Below are 8,666 nucleotides of genomic sequence, written 5' to 3'. Positions count from 1 at the left end.
ATCCTAATTTTGTACCACTTCAGGTGCAGAAAGTCCTCTGTACAGTTTGAGGAATCATGTAATGTGAAGAAAAATCTGCTCTAGAATGGAGGTGGGCTGCAAGGGACATGGAGACATCAGAGTGGCTAAAATTGTATTGCACTCCCACTCCCCTGCCAATAAAAACACCATAAATAAAGTGGCTTTGCAATAACCATCTCCACGCATTGAAACACAGATTCACGTATCCCCGCAAAAGATGCTCCAAGCAGGATCAACTCTGCTCTAGCCTTGTTCTTCAGGAGAGGCATGAGAAGCTTGCTCCAGTCCTACCATGGAGAGGGCTCTTCATCCAGCAGATGCTACCTCAGTGCCTTCCTTTTCCTGCCCTCCACGCTCACCTGTGGGTGACATTCCCAGCCCATGGCTGTTTCAGCTCATTCCTGGCCTTCCAGGTGCCCTTCACCATGGGACAACCATCCATCCATCCATCCATCCATCCATCCATCCATCCATCCACTTGTTTTCTCTCCTAATGTACCCCCTGTGCATCCAAGATGACATATTTCCATGCTTCATCATCTGACATGTGGTGGAGAATACCAAATTTGGTAAAGAAAGATCTGCTTTATCATTTAAAAACACGCCAAATCCAGTTTTTGCTCTTCAGATATAGGACATCCTGCATCAGCTGCCATCCCTGATTTTCCAGGACCCATCTTAATTTTCGTGAAGTGTTCCCACCCATCTCTGGAATGGCAGGGAAGAGTTTTCTTTGGTTTGGTAAGAAATAACAGCAAAAGGAGCTGGAATCTGCTGTGGGCATTGGTCCAGGGCTGTCTGCCACATGAATTTCCAGGGGGGTGGATTGCTGCTGAGCCCTCCTGCATGGGGCTCTGCTCTTTGATGCCAGCCTTTCTTCTTGCTTTTCCTCTAGCCATTGCTTTCTGGCACTAAGCTGCTTCCTGAAGATTGCACAGCAAGCCAGATCAGCTTTGAGGGGAGCTGATCCAGGAGAGGACATGGGGCCAAAAGAGCCGGAGGAGTTTGAAGATGCAGCTTTATCAGCTTAGCAAAAAGGCTGGTGCATCGAATGGCAAAGGCTGCAGGCCCTGTGTGCTTGAGGTTTGTAATGGACAAGTTAGCAGAAGGTCTAAAAAAGAGCAGAAATTGTGGATTAGTGAGATTTCCTTCAGAAAACTCAGCGTGGCTTCTGTACAGGGAGGGCTTGCCCTACAAACCCTTTGACAACCCCAATAAGCTTGAAGGGGAAGGTATTTGTGGGAGATACAAACACCTTTGGCTTTCCAGGTCTGTGACAGAAGGCTCTGCACTATTCCCACCACAGCCCAGACGCCCATGGAAGGGTTATTCCCCCAGCACCTCCCAACCCCCTGGTGCCAGCAGTCCCTCCAGAATCCATGGCCCTGTATAAAGGGACACGAGGGAATCTGTGGTGAGCATCCTCACCCTCACTTCCTGCCTCTCCAAGCCCTTCCTGTTGCTGGCACTTCCACCCGCAGCAGCGGCTGCACAGGATCACGTCCCAGGGAGTCTGGCACGTCGTGTCGGGTGCAGAGGCAGGAGCTGACGGGTGTGATGTGACATGATGTGCCAGGCAAGCCCTGCCACAGAGTGTGCATCCCCTCAGAGCACCTCTGACCCACGTTGCTCCAGCTGGGGCTGATGTCACCCCGTGAGCCGTGGCATATGGTGCTGGTGACGGGCTGGGGATGATTAACACAGCGAGTCTGGGGCGCGCTGGCTCGGGGCACTGGGGAACTCATCTGCTCGGGTTAAAGACGCTGATTTAAGCAGCAGCTCCTCTCTGTCGTTTCTTTGTTAACTCTTTTAAGCAGATCCATCCCTTGACGCTCTGAGGTTGTCGCCTTCAAGGACAGAAACCTGTCGGAGTAACATGTGGCAGACCTGGCCCCAGGGCATCTTCAGCTTCGCTCCTGCCTGAAGCAGCATCCTGAGCCACAGCAGCGGGAGCAGCAGGTGCAAGGACCCAGTTATGGGCAGTTTTTAGGGCTGTATTTATAAACCAGGTGGTTCTGACATTGTGGGTGGTTAAAGCAGAAGGAGAAAGGCTGCTATGGAAGAGCACAAATTCGAGATCAGGCTACTGTTCTCACCAGTATAAAATTTGCATTTAAATCCAATGATTGAGGCACTGCAGGCAGGTGCCCACATCCCAGAGGGAGCAGGAGGATGCAGTGGAGACCTTTCAGGATGCTGCTGTGAATATTTGGGATCAACTTGGGGACTGTCTGAGAGAAAGAATCTCCATAATCACAGGGAAGAGTCAGAGAACAGCACCCAGTGTTTCCATCAGGACCAGAGGGTGGCTGTCACTGTGAGGAGCTGAGCCTCAGAGCTTCCTGCTGCTGCACAGCTGCACACACAGGGTCCTGTTTACTGCTGGGGAGCTGAAGGCAAAAACAAATGCCAGAGAGCAGCAAAGCAAAAGGCTCTTCCTTTAGGAACAGAAAAAGAGTGTATCTGGGAGGTGATGACCAGGTTGTGTTGTCAGTGTACCTGGCTGCTGCATCTGAACCTGCTCCCAGGGTCTGTGATGGGCAGGAGTTGATTTATAGAGACCTAACACTGTGATTCCCTGTAGAACCAAAGCCCTGCACAAGCAGTGGGATGCTTTAGTAATATTAAGTGCCCTTTGCTACCCTATTTCAGGTGTGTGTTTACTTTATTGCATCCCTGGGAGGCCACACACTTGGTGTGCATCACATCCACCAGAATGCAGTTGCTGAAAGAGTTTTCAGTCTGGAAATGCCACTACTGCCCCCCAGGCCGATGGAGCACTGGGAATACACACAGGGAGCTGGGCAGTGTTTCAGCAGCCAGTTGCTCCCAGCAATGCCCAGGTTTGGTTGTGGTTTTTGGTCACGTATCAGTCTCAGACAGAAGATGCCTCCAGGCTCATGACAACCAGGTTAGAACCCGCCCTTCTATGATGGCCACGCACTGGGAGTTGCTCCCTGGGGATGGAGCAAGCTGGAGGTGGGAAAAAAACCTAGGGAGAGGCTTTGGATGCTGAGTGGTGAGAAGATCATACAATATTCCTGGGCAGTTTGTTCCCAAGTCCTGAATCAAGTGTGAGGAAACCGAGACTTTTTGGTTGCAGGAATGTTAATACACGAACTCAACGAAGGATTTACACTGAAAATAACCCACTGGAGGTGGGTGGGGGGAAGCAGGTGGCCATAACCTGAACACTGTACTTAAGACTTACAAATGATGTGGCTTCTGGCTGCTGCTGGTCTGTTTATCCCACAGACTTGGCAGGCACAGGACACTTCCCAAATGTTGGGGTTGATGAAAGTTGTGGCTGGCCAGCTGCCAGCTCTCGAGGCTATCAACTGGCTCTCAAACTGTGGATGCTAATTAGCACTTTCCTTCTGTAAAAATTTATGTTGCAAAGTCATGGGAATCAGGGCTCTCTGCGCTCTGTGTTTGTACAGCCCCTGACACAACCAGATCGTGCTCGTGATGGAGGTCTTGTGCACCACTGCAATATAGAAATATATTCTAAAAACCTTTTTCTCCTTCATAGGTAACTGTTCTTCACAGAATTGCTCTTACAGTAAGCAAACCTCATCTTAGAGCCCAGAAAACAAGATCTGTACTCACACAAGACAGCCCAAGCATTTGGTAAGTCCTTGTTATAACATTGTTTTTCCTTGATTCTATCCTGGGCTCAGCTCAGTGAGAATTGCTTTGACATCTCCCTGGGAAGCAAGGAGGATCTTTATTGTGGTACAGGAGTCCAGGCATAGACACCAAAATGAATGGCCCAAGCAAAGAACCTCCATCATTCATATTTCTGAGCAAGGATACAATGATAAATTGCCAGACAATGGCATTTGACCAGTACAAGTAATAAAAAGCTAAAATTGGTAGTTGTTTTTTATATTTTTATTCCTGGCACAGCTTTTAAATATCTTTTGCACGTGGTTCAAGCAACCTTGAAGAAAAACTGAGCAGCAACCACGACATAGACAGTTCAGTACTAAGTGATACAACAGAAATTAATTAAACAATAATAGTCTTAAGTAGATTCTCTAAAGATAAACTGAATTTTGCCCCCTCACTTTGATTTCCTGTCATCAGAGTGAGTGGTTTGCCTCTCAGATCTCTGCACAGGCGTTTGAACTGCGTGCAAAGTGTGCTGAAATTGCTGGCAGTAATTAGTTTATTTGTTGAGCAATTAATTAAATGCGACTGTTTCCCTCTCCATGGATTAAAGGAGTGCTGTAAGTGATACCATCTTAAAAAGAGCAGATGTGCTATAAAAGCACTGATTATTCTCATCAGTCAAGAAGGACAGAACAAGTATCAATAGGCTGAAACTACCGAAGGAAAAAATTAAGTTAGTTCTTGGGAATAAGCTTGGGAATGCCAGAGGAAGTCAGGCCAGGGACATGAACTCTGTGGAACACAAGGCATACATCCTGATGGACAGAGGGAATCCAGGCTGGATGTGCTTGTCTTCCCAGCATCATCTCCAGGAGAATGGGAGAGGCGGTGGCCTGCAGAAGGGTCCGTGTGCCCAGGGAGTTTGGCAGCTTGCAGACAACGTGGGTGATGCCAGCTGAGACTGCCCATAGGGCAGGCAATGAGGCAGGGCTGGCAGGGCCTTCCGAGACATGCTGAGCATCCTTCATGCCCAGGAGAGCTCTGCTGGGAGTCTGGGGACCAGTGGCTGCAGAACACATTGTGGGAGCTGGGGCAGTTTGTGCTCCCTCATCACACCAGCTTGGTTACGGCTGTGGTGGTGCCTGTGCAGGCTGCCCACCTGCTAGAGGGGTAATGCTGGTCTGGATTCAGGTTTTGTCCCAAGTTCTGTTTTTTTCAGATCTGGGAGGTCATCACAACCCCAAGACTAAGGAAATCTTGTGAATCACCACTCCTGCACTTAAGAAGCCTTGTGAATCACCGCTGCTGAGCATGCGGCATCAGCGTCTTTGGAGAAAGCTGAGGATGAGGACTCTAAGCTGAGGTTGTGCTGGAATGGGCACGGATTTGGGAAGAGGAGAGCCAGTCCCTCTCCAGGGGTGTCTGTTAATGAAACCAAACAGCCAAAACCCCAGCACAGCTCCTGATAAACGGAGCAGGGAACAAAGTCATGGCACCTGTAAAATGCCCTGGGACCCTTGTGGGGATAAACAGGGGATGCTGCAGGGTTTGCTTTCTCTTTATCCCCGCACCAGGGATGGGGAAGGGGATTCTTTTCCTGCACTGGGGATGAGGACGGGGATTCTTTTCCTGCGCAAGCACTGGGGATGAAGGCTCCTTTGGCCCAACCAATATCCCCCGCCTCTGTCGTGAGCGACGCGGCTCTGTCAGGAGGAGATCCGGCTGCAGGATGGTGCGGCCCGACTCCCGGGGGTTGAGTGGTGGTCCGGCTCCGTAGCGGGATGACCCGTGCCTATATGGGGGTGCCCCAGCTCTGGGGGGAGTGACCCATCTCCCAGGGGCTGTCCCCGCTCTCCCCCCGGGTGTCCAGCACGGACCCGCATCCCGGTGCGGGGGTGAGGGGTCGTCAGGACCCGGCATCCGCCTTCTCCCTTTCTCCGCATCCCGGGGTGCGGGTGCAGGGGGGTTGCGGTGCGGGAGGGGGGGCGGCAGCACGCGGCGCTGCCCGGGCGGCCCCGGCGGGGGGCTCGGGGGGGCGCCGCTCGGCTCGGCCCGGCCCCGCTCGGCTCGGCCCCGCTCGGCCCCGCTCCGCTCCCGCCGCCGTCATTGGCGGCCCCGGCGGCGCTGGGGCGCGGGGCGGGGAAGCGGGAGCGTCCCCCGCAGAGCCGCCGCCGCCGGCCCGGCCATGTGCCGAGAGGGTGGCTGCTGCTGCTGCTGCTGCTGCTGCCGCTTGCTGCCGGCTGCCTGCTCCGCGCACCGCTCCCCAGACCGCTTTCTTCCTGTTGTTTTTATTTTTTGAATATTTTTTTTTGTGGTTTGTTTTTCTTAAAGTCCTTCATTTTGGCGTTGATGCTCTGCGAGCGGGAGACTTCGGGAGACGCGGTCCTCACCTGAGCGATCCAGCCCCATTCCCCCGTTTGAAGGTAAGCATGGCGGGACACACACACACCCCCCCTCGGCTCTGCCGAGCCCCTTCTCCCCGTCGTTCCCAGCGCTGGGGTCTTTCGCGGTGTTTTTTCCCCCTGTTTGCTTCACTCCCGCCCCCGCCGCCCGCTTCCCGGTGCATCCTGAACTGCCTGGGATCACTGTTCCGAGGGAACCGGCAGCGAAACCTGCATCCCGGGGGGATGCCCTCAAGGAGGGCAGCAGGCAGAGGATAGCCCCGGCTGCCAGGAGTGGGGCTGGGAAGGGGTTTGGAGGGGGGAGACCGAGCGAGCAGGACATGGAGAAATGCACAGCATCTGCTCCCCCATAGCCTGTTTCAGGGGGGACTGAGCAAGTCCTGCCACCTTAGACCAGCATGAAAAATACTGAGGTGCTTCAGGCTTGGTTTTCCCTGGTCCTACAGCATCTTCAGTTTCAGAGCCATGCCTGTGAAGGAGGTTGTGAAAGCATCTTTCAGGGATGGATTGGGAAAGCTGCCCCCATCCCATGCCTTTCCTGGGTGTGCAGGTCGTGTCCTTCTCTTCCATTTCATCCTCCTTTGCACGCTCAGCATGGGACTGAAACTGGGCTCTCTAAATAACCTGTCTGGGCATCTCACCTGGAGCCATGTGTCTAGGACAAGGCTGTTTGTTCCTATTTCATGTCCTGGCTCCGAAGGACATCAGAATCCTCTGCTCCATCCCAGTGAGTTTGTAGAGACCACCCCAGTCTCAGGTTAGGCAGCAAACCAGCCCCACTAACTCACACTCAACAAAGCAGTGGTGATGGAGAGGGATCCAGAGCTGCCTGGGAGAAAGGTGATGGCACAATTACCTGTGGGTTGTTTTTGTCACTGTTTCATGAATAGAGCAGCCATCTAGGTCTGTGCTCTCAGAGGCACATGGATATTGCTCGGTACATTAAAGGTAGCCTGAGGGCTCGGGGGGGCTGTGGGAGGGAGAGAGAAATCCCCCAAGGGAAGATGGCTTTTCATTTCCCCATATCGACCGGTTTTAGACAGGATTATTTATATTTGACATAACAGATCACCAAACTTGGAAGGTAGTGGGGGTGTGCTCATACTCATTAAGGTAGACAGTTTTCTGACAGAATAAATTAAAGGTAAGAGAAGACGGCACTTTGAGGTTCAACAGATTGTCTTCTAGCCTGAAATGAGCAGCGAAATCAGCATAAAACCTGGGTGGGAAAATCGTGTACTTGAGTCTGTGATGATGGATGTCTGTCATTTTAGGCAACCTGGTGGGTTATCCCAATTTTTAGAGCGCAGATGGTGCTCCTGGGTGACTTCTTTGAGCGAAAGTACCCAGTATGATGGGTTTTTTAGTCATCATATCTCGTCTTTACTGAGTAAGCATCTAAATTATAATGCTGTAAAGGAAAGTAGTTTACATAAATTGTGCACGAAGTGAGTGCCTGAACTATCCCACACTTATGTTTAGGCTCTTGCCCTGTTGCAATGGCGTGTGAAGAACTGAAGGTTGTTTGCAACCTCTGTGGCTGGTTTTCATCTTGTCTGAAAGGAGCAGAAAGACCCACTAGGGCTGTCAGTTGGTGAAAAGAGATTTTAAACACCTTAAAGACCATTCAGCTGTAATTAGAAGTGTAACCTCCTTCCTCCGCGTGTCAGGATTTCCGTGCAGAACAATGACAGGACCTCTTCAGGAACGGTGCTGGTGCTCAGTGGAGATAAAGAACTTCAACAAAATCCCCCGCGAAGTGGTTGATGTTGATTTATCACCGCTCAGTACATTGGTTCTCGCTTAGAAAGGATGTGGGGATGTGAGGGGAAAGGAAGGGAACATCATTTGTTCCTTTCTGTTTTATTGTCAGTGAGCACAGATTACAAATACAGGCAGTTCTTGATTACTTGTGCCTACCTGAGCGTGGAGAGTTGCAGAACATCACCCGTGCCGTGGTTACTGCCTGTATCTTCGCCGTGTTTCTCTTTGTTTTCCATCAAAGCCTGGTAACTCTGTCTAGCTGTCACATCTCCTCCTGATCCTTTTCCATTGCATCTGCAGCAGTCCCTAAATCCTCATGTAGGTGACACAAGAGTCAAACCTGAAGGTTTGGTCTCACGGGCTTTGCAATCTGAGGAGAACATGTTCAGAAGTGGCCAAGGGGCAGAGGACCCGCTCACTGCCCGTGGATTAAATAACCCAAGTCTTTCTAAAGGTTTCCCATGTCTGAAGCTGAAGAGCACTCACTGGCCCTGCAGCCACACCTGAACACCCCCTTAGGATCTTGAAATGTTTCGCTGGGTGCCAGGTGCAAAGAGATAAATGTGCTTAATTCCCTCGGGCATTTATGTGCAGCCCAGAGAGCTTCGCTGCGTCCTCACAGGCTGAGAAAGTCTGTGCCACTGACCTTTGGGCATGTCAGGATATGTCCTCAGAGCCCAGCATGTGGGACACTGAGGGGTTTTGCAGCTGACCAAGCTGTAAGGGATTTGCCTAGCTCAGACCTTTTCATCTGGCTGTGCAGTGCCCAGCTGCATTAGTGCTGGTGTAAGAAACGGGGATAGCTTGGTACCTTCTCACCTGGCCTGCTCTGGTACCTGTCTGTTGTGTTGTCATGGATATGGA

The 8,666-nt window shown here is 51.6% G+C and overlaps 1 protein-coding gene across 3 annotated transcripts in view; it reads left to right on the top strand.

Moving 5' to 3' along the window:
• Positions 1-943: 943 nt before the first annotated feature.
• Positions 944-8,666, top strand: part of FAM163B (family with sequence similarity 163 member B) — a 28,488-nt gene continuing 20,765 nt past the window's right edge. Inside the window, exons 1-5 of one of the 3 annotated variants that reach the window (XM_027687715.1) lie at positions 944-1,104; positions 1,291-1,435; positions 1,839-3,583; positions 4,856-4,999; positions 5,968-6,059. The gene's annotated coding sequence lies outside the window, so the exon portion shown is untranslated. Of the gene's footprint in view, positions 1,105-1,290; positions 1,436-1,838; positions 3,584-4,838; positions 5,000-5,816; positions 6,060-8,666 lie in introns of those variants that run through there. The other 2 variants (XM_027687717.1, XM_027687716.1) reach the window with 2 other exon arrangements.

The sequence above is a fragment of the Neopelma chrysocephalum genome, unplaced genomic scaffold (genome assembly GCF_003984885.1).
Source record: "Neopelma chrysocephalum unplaced genomic scaffold, ASM398488v2 Primary Assembly neopelma1_74, whole genome shotgun sequence".
Lineage (NCBI taxonomy): Eukaryota > Metazoa > Chordata > Aves > Passeriformes > Pipridae > Neopelma > Neopelma chrysocephalum.
The sequence above is the reverse complement of the archived record's forward strand: the minus strand, read 5'-3'. Positions and strand labels throughout refer to the sequence as shown.